The following is an 8,437-nucleotide window of genomic DNA, read 5'->3' on the forward strand; positions in this document are numbered from 1 at the left end:
TGCAAAATTCTCGGAAACCTTCCCCCTCAACTATTCTAAAAGGATGCTCATCCACTATGATGAATATAATCAATGCTTTTCTACACGAATCCTGACAAAAAGTTACAGCAACTAACTTTTCATCTTCTCCCATCCTAGCAGGTTCAAAAGAAAGAGTCGACTGACCAGAATCCTTAGGAATAAGATTCAGACACTTTCTTAAATGGTTATTCAAGGAGCCGGTCCCATGTGTATAAGAGTCAGCTTTCATTCTCTGTTTACATTTCTTGCAAGTTACCATTATCGAAGGAGGAGGGTCCATATCAACGTGATCCCATAACCATGAAGTTTTCTTCCGCTTCTTAGAAGCTGGTGCAGTGACAGTGATGGTACCAGCATCGGAAACATTGGCAGCTGGTGCAGATGGAGCTTCACCAGTAGTTGGTACTTTTCCAACTGAACTAACTTCTGTAGAGGCGTTAGAAGATCTTGGAGGAGGATGTAGTGGTGGCAACAATGCATTTGAGTTAACGGAAGCCTGAATATAAACAAGGCAGAAATTCAAATCAGATAACATGTAAAAAAAAGCATATCAAAGTGCATTCAAATACTACTTATTAAAAAGATAAGTAAAGTGCATTCAAATACTACTTTGCTTTTTAAAAATATAAGTAAAGTATATCTATACAATATCTCTAGTCCCTTCAAGTCATAGATTGGTGGATAATATACAGATACCAATTATTTTCGAGTTGGATGGATGATAGATGATACACTTTATATGCACAAAGAAGTATTCTGTAATTAAGGAGTAGATAAATTCACTGGATGTCCTCTCAGCTAGAGCTAATCCCATGAGACCCACTGTCTACACGTAGATATCCAAAGGTTGGAGTTTTATTGGAACATATCTGTCATTGTTTGACACTCACAACTATGAACAAGCCTATGTAAATCAGGTCATAATACTTAATAGATCAATATATTTAACTAAATATTGTGAATATCAATTCACTGTTAAATCAACATCATCATTATCAAGTGTTATAATATTGAAGTGGGGTGCGCAAAAAAGAGCTGGATTTTAGTAAAAAATTGGTAAAAGAACGAATTGACACACTGGTACCAATCACTTGAACGAATTAGTAAAAGAAGACTGCAAATTTTAGAATCCTATTTTTCTAATTCTTGAGAAAAAATATCTTACTGGTGTTGATCCTGATTCCTCCATAGTTGAATCAAAGAAATCAACTTAATCCTGCAAAAAAACAAAACAAGCAAAATCAAATCATTTTAGTAAACCCTAGATTAAACATAAATCATGTAAATCAAGTAACCCAAGTTACATAAATATGATACCTCTTAAAAGAAATTAGATGTTCACTTGTTTATTTCGTCTGAAGAATGAAGATGATACCTTCTACTAGTAAACCCTAGCTAACACTGACAGGTTACAAACTCATATGAACAGATTTCGCCTGAAAAGAAGGAGGAGGAGAAGAAGAAGAAGAATGAGGGGATGATTAGATTCTACTAGAGTTTAGAGATCACGATTCACAATTCATGATTTGATTTTTGATTTCTCCTAACTTTAGTTTTTGTTCTATGAACTGAAGAAGGAGGCGAAGAGATGTGAAGTGAAAATTAGGTCGACGAAATCAATGTATACTTGGGTTATAACTTAAGAAATATGAAGTGTGTGGATTGAATCTATCTGATATTAATCAATGGTCTATATTTATCGGTTTTCCAATGGTTTTTGGTTCGGTTTTCATGTCAAACCAAAACCAAACCAGTAATGTCGGTTTTTCAACTTTTTTTACCAAACCAATCCAAATCTAAATGGTCTGGTTCGGTTTCTTGCTTATTGGTCTGGTTCGGTCGGTTTCCAACGGTTAACCGACACCATGTTCAGCCCTAGTCAAGTTTGTTGTGGGAGATAGTCAAACTAACCGCACCACTTGATGGGAAAATCCAACAATAACTAACCCACAAGAAACTAGATCTTTGGATCGACGTAGAATGAAAGATAAACGATGCAAACATACATTAGAATCAATAAGTAAAGCACACAAGACTTAACGCGGTTCGGCAATATGCCTACATCCACCAAAATGGTTATGACTTCTTCATTATTATGGAACCATTAAACAGAGAATTACACACTTAACGATTGATGAATCAATCAACAAACTACGATCCAACATTGACCTTAAAATAACTCTCTTGAACAAAGCACTCCAATATTACTGAATAATGTCTAACCAAACAAGATAATACTTATCTCATATAATCGAGATGATCTCCTTCTGAACGATTTCTCTTCCAACACCAACGATGATCTTCCACCATCAACGAACAAGGCGATCTTCTTTTCACTAAACGATGTATTCCACATCTTCCCAAAACCATAACGATGTACTCTTTCAACACCAACGGCGTATCTTACAACACCCGAGAATGGTCCCTCTCTTTTCCTAAAACTCCACCCTAAGAGGTGGAATGGAATCCCTAGAAACCTTAGAGAACTACATTGTGTATTCTCTAATTATCTACTGATTTTCCATTGAGAATTCCATGTATAAAAACATAGCCTAGACCTCCTTATATAGGAGTCACAAACTTGATTCCCAAGTATTAGTCGATCTCCTTGGAAAAGGAAACTCTAACCAACTAGGAAACCTATTGTTATTTAGGTAACCTATCTAAATATGAAAATCAACCTAAACTAGGAAACCTTGTGTTTCTCTACACTAAGGATTTCTAGTATGTTCCGGAATTTTCCAGAACCTTCCAAAACACCGACAATTATCTAACAATCTCCACCTCGGTAAAGATTCCACTAATCTGAGCCGACCTTCAAACCATGACAATCGCCTCGGAATTCAAAAGGATCTCAACGACGATCAAACTGGATCAAGTACCAACTTAACCCCCAAATGACCGAAGTCGAAAAATCTCGTCCAAACTTCTGCACAAGTGTCTTCTTAGCAGAACAAAACTCCTTCATCTAGAAACTCCAAACTCAATTGCTTCTTAAAGCAATAAAACTGAACTTGCTCTTTGCCATGAGCATATCCCATAAAACGAATAACGAGACAATAAGTTACCAAACATGTCAAGCTTCACAAAATCACTACATTAGTGAACAAACAAAACTGAGGCTCCAAAAGCTGACATACCAAACTTCTAAACTAAACCAACAACCTCAAACCAAACGGGTTGTGACAAATTAATGTCCTCCACCGAATCTCCAGGAAAGAATGCAGTTTCGACTTCGTCGACTAAGTCAAACCGCCACACTAAAACTAACATGACTCAGATAGAAATGTGATTAACCACAGAGGAAAAAATTTGTAACAATCACACTCTGTCTTGTACATATCCTTTAGTCAAACTTACCCCAAAAATGTTTACCGGTACGCAACTGTTCCAAACAAGATCTGGCAATCATCCTTCAAAAAATGTAAAGAACCAAACACATCCAACCGTCTTCATAACCTTAAGCAACTCCACCAGCTCCCAAGAAAATATCCACAACGCTTTTGTGCTCACTCATTGTCTTCTTACTCTTAAGCAACCGTAATAAGTTCTTAAGTAACTATCCAAGACAATAGTGCTAACTTCCCACGCTAATCTGAGAACCAACGGATGATAAAACTAAATTGTTGCTGAATAGACTTCTCAAAAGAAATCTTTGATCTCATCTTCTACCGCCTTTGTACTATTGAAACCACACTCTCAATATTTGTAGTAGATGAGCAAAGGGAACACACTGCTCCACTAAAACCATAACGATGTACAAAAATACTTACTTAGAGCTATGTGGAATGCATAGGGTATGCTTCAATAAGTATAACGTCAAATCCTTCGATGTAGAGCACTACCAAAAATGAATGTGGAATATCAAAGTATCACATTCTTCCGAAACACTTTAACTTGCTTCATACCCAAAATTGATAAAATTCAAAATATGCATCTTCGAATATTTGATAACTTCAAATCCTTCGTACTTGAATACTTGGAAACATCAAATTTTTTGAAACCAAAAAATTCGGATATCCGCAGAAAACCGAAACATCCCCATTTCTAACTTCGATCCTTTCCACCCTCACCGCACCACTTGTTGTGGGAGATAGCCAAACTAACCGCACCACTTGTTGGGAAATCCAACAAGGACTAACCCCACAAGAAACTAGATCTTTGGATCTACGTAGAATGAAAGATAAACGATGCAAACATACATTAGAAGCAATAAGTAAAGCACACAAGACTTAACGTGGTTCGGCAATATGCCTACATCCACCAAAATGGTTACGACTTCTTCATTATTATGGAACCATTAAATAGAGAATGACACACTTAACGATTGATGAACCAATCAACAAACTATGATCCAACATTGTGTTGATCAAAAACCCTAAAATAACTCTTTTGAACAAAGCACTCCAATATTACCAAATAACGTCTAACCAAACAAGATAATACTTATCTCATATAATCGAGATGATCTCCTTCTGAACGATTTCTCTTCCAACACCAACGATGATCTTCCACCATTAACGAAAAAGGCGATCTTCTCTTCACTAAACGATGTCTTCCACATCTCCTCAAAACCATAGCGATGTACTCTTTCAACACCAACGGCGTATCTTACAACACTCGATAATGGTACCTCTCTTTTCCTAAAACTCCACCCCAAGAGGTGGGATGGAAACCCTAGAAACCTTAGAGAACTACATTGTGTATTCTCTAATTCTCTACTGATTTTCCGTTGAGAATTCCATGTCTAAATACATAACCTAGACCTCCTTATATAGGAGTCAAAAACTTGATTCCCAAGTATTACTCGATCTCCTTGGAAAAGGAAACTCTAACCAACTAAGAAACCTATTGTTATTTAGGTAACCTATCTAAATATGGAAATCAACCTAAACTAGGAAACCTTGTATTTCTCTACAATAAGGATTTCTAGTATGTTCCGGAATTTTTCGGAACCTTCCAAAACACCGACAATTATCTAACAAAGTTTAATTGCCAAAACTATAAGTCTTGATTTCTAGTCTACTTATAGCTAAGTCTCGGATTAGGATAAAAAGTGTATTTGAGCATTAGACTTCACAGCGTTCATCGATTGAAGACGAAGAACTACTAAGGGGAGCTTGTGGAACTTCATCAACAAAAGGTATGTGGAGACTTGAACTCATGTATCACTCAAAAGTATATACACTAAATCTCTTATTTGGGACAAAAGTCGTATAGCTATATATACTTCAATTATACACATTTTATATTTCGAGTTGAGTTTAAATCGCTTACATATTTCTCGAATATGTGTTGGTAATCTTTCTCTTTAACCAAGTTCATCATATATTCTTGACGAAAGTCAAAATATGATCATGTGAAAATCTCCTGGTAACATCTTATATGATTTGTGTGAGACAGCCATTTGATGTAAACTCGGAATGTTTCATATTGATCATTCGATCACTTGAAAATTGCTTTGAAGCTAATAGTTTGTGTGAGACAGCTATTGTCGTCTTCCGAGAATGTTACAATGGTTGAAATGAGAGTTTAGAACAATTGAATATAAGCACAATATGCGTACTTGCATATGTGTAATCCAAGTCCGGGAACCATGGTATGCATACCCGTATGCGTACTGATTGGTTTAGTAGAGGTCCGGGAACTAAATACGCATACCGGTACCCGTACTGGCGTGAGGTTCAAGTTCCGGGACTTTACTGAGTTTGGTGGTATGCGTACCCGTTCGCATACTGGCGAACCCAAACTTAGTCCGGCCACTAAGGTATGCATACCCGTTTGCATATGAATGCAATCTTTTGCAAACCGTGGCTATAATCTTCATGACTTGATTCGAGTGAATCAAAATCGATTTTGTTTCAATTGTGTCTTGTATACTTATATGAGAATATAAACAATTGAACAACTCTAGAACTAGTTTCATATGAATCATTTGAACTAGTTATGGTTAAGATGAATAAGGTTGATATGAAAGTGTTCATATGGCAAACTTAGGTTAACTATTGTTGAGCCAACAAAGGTGTACATGTTTAGGTACGGTTACTCATATCTAAATGAAGTCACTTTTTATTTATGTGTAACAAGCTAGGTTCGATATAACGGTCGAAAGATATTATCTTGAGTCTAATCAGGTTTTCATCTAACGGTGAATATTGAATGCTTCGTTACCAAGGTAACATTGATTGCAAACCCTGATTTGAAGACTATATAAAGGAGAACTCTAGCATCTGGGAAACTTAATCCCCACACCTCATTGTGATACTAGTTGTGACTAGAATTGATTCTCCTTTAACCTTAGGTTTTTCTAAAACCCTGTAGGTTAACGACTTGAAGACTTCGTTGGGATTGTGAAGCCAGACCCAACTATTTTTTATTTAGTTGTGTGTTCTGATCTTGTTATTTTCTATCATGATTGAGTACTATATTCTCTAATATTTGCTCGAGATTTAATCTCCGATAAGAAGATAAAAAGTAGTCACAAACATCTTCGTCACATCGTTTGTGATTCCATAATATCTTGTTTCGCTACCATACGATTAAGATTATTGTGAGGTGATTGATATTTCTAGGATGTTCTTCGGGAATATAAGTCCGGTATACTAATTGGTTCCTGTTCACCTTGATTTATTAAAAGACGGAACAAAACTCATAGGTTTATCTATGGGAGACAGATTGGTTTATCAAGTGTTCGACTTTGGGTCATAGCAACTCTTAGTTGTGGGTGACATCAGCTAAGGGAATCAAGTGCGTAGAGTCCTGCTTGGATTCAGAGACGTAAGGAGCACAACTGTACCTTGATCACTGTGGGATTTGTTAGGGCTCAACTACATTCCGGTCCGAAGTTAACTTGGAGTAGGCTAGTGTCTGTAGCGTCTTAATACAGTGTGGTGTTCAAATATGGACTAGGTCCCGGGGGTTTTCTGTATTTGTAGTTTCATTGTTAACAAAACTTCTGGTGTCTGTGTTATTTCTTTTCCACATTATATTTGTTTACATAATTGAAATATCACAAGTTATGCGTAAGTTCACTCAATTGTGAATCCAACCTTTGGTTGTTGATTAAATTGATTAACATTTAGATATTGGTTTTTGATACTGTCCAAGTTATTTCTTATATTCAATCAGACTCGTAAATTCCTATTTGTTTGATTGCAGATTGAATTGCGAAATTGAGATATAACTCTTTGATATACTTTTATTAATATTGAGTTTGACTATCTAGTTGATTCTCTTGAAAGTATATTGGAGTTAGTCCATACAGATTGCTAAGAGAAATATTGGGTGTGTTTGTTAGACCCCCGCCTTTTCAATTGGTATCAGATAAGGAAAACACGTTTAAGACCTTATAAGTCTGTGTAGTGCCATCTCCGATAAACGCATCACCAGAGACAAACGTTCTGTTTTGATAAAATGTATTAAAGATCAAGATTCGTCTATCTCAAATTTAGATGAACATTATATTCCAACGAAACAGGATTGCACTGATAAGTGTTTTCCCGATTAGCGTTCAAACGAGTCTGACTCTGTTAAAGAAAGAGATGCAGCCGAAAAGAGTAAAATGATTCTAAATCTTGTTAGAATTCAGGCTGATAAAATCAATCGGTTGAAACACAAAGTCAATGCACTTATTGGTATGGTAAATGATCGTGACTCTTAGTTGAAGGTTCACAATGAAGAAAACACCTTAGTCTGATCTTCACGAACTTTTGTACAGGCTAAACTCAAAGAGGATGCCTTGGAAATTGAACATCTTTTGAGTAAACTCTCTATTCAAGGACGTTCTGAAGAGTCCACCATACCAATCGCTTCTAACTCAACTGAGACTTCAGTTCCAGAAGCTAAATATCAATCTCTTCCGAATAGAAAATATGTGCTTGTATATTCCTCTAATCAAGTAAAATTCACATCGCTTGGAAGAAATAAATCTCCTAACAACGTTGTTAGGTCTATTCACTCTAATCACTTAGGTGATCAGAAAGTGTGTCTCTTTTGTGATTCAAAAGGACATGTTGAACGAAAAAGCAAATCCAGGTTGAATAACAATTTTATGATCAACTTCAACACACCTAACTTAGATTTAATTCTCAAAGGTGTAACTGCCATTCGGATGTCTAAACCAATTGGTCTCAGTACTCACCCTGTGAAGTCTTCCAGGAAAGTCAGTTCAATTTGCTCATCGAATGTTCGGACAAATTGTAACTCTAATACAATTTCTTCAAGGAGATTTCAGAATGGTCCTTCTCAACCTTATGAGAAGAACGATGTTCAAGATGTGAAAAAAGTTCATGTAGATGGAAGCAAAAGTGGAGTTATGAAGGATAACCTTAATCTGATAATTGAAGGATACAAGGATCTCATCAATAGGTCGTCAAAATCCTCCACACAAACCTCTGTTGGTAAGGATTCTAACTTA

At 36.2% G+C, this 8,437-nt stretch overlaps 1 long non-coding RNA gene across 1 annotated transcript; it reads right to left on the bottom strand.

Moving 5' to 3' along the window:
- Nucleotides 1-334: 334 nt before the first annotated feature.
- On the bottom strand, nucleotides 335-1,439 carry LOC113309878. The gene is made up of 3 exons (XR_003340788.1): nucleotides 1,339-1,439; nucleotides 1,187-1,237; nucleotides 335-517 (listed from the first exon to the last, which is right to left on the bottom strand). It is a non-coding gene; the product is annotated as an uncharacterized LOC113309878 (long non-coding RNA).
- Nucleotides 1,440-8,437: the final 6,998 nt, after the last annotated feature.

The sequence above is a fragment of the Papaver somniferum genome, chromosome 9 (assembly GCF_003573695.1).
Source record: "Papaver somniferum cultivar HN1 chromosome 9, ASM357369v1, whole genome shotgun sequence".
In the NCBI taxonomy this organism is placed as follows: domain Eukaryota; kingdom Viridiplantae; phylum Streptophyta; class Magnoliopsida; order Ranunculales; family Papaveraceae; genus Papaver; species Papaver somniferum.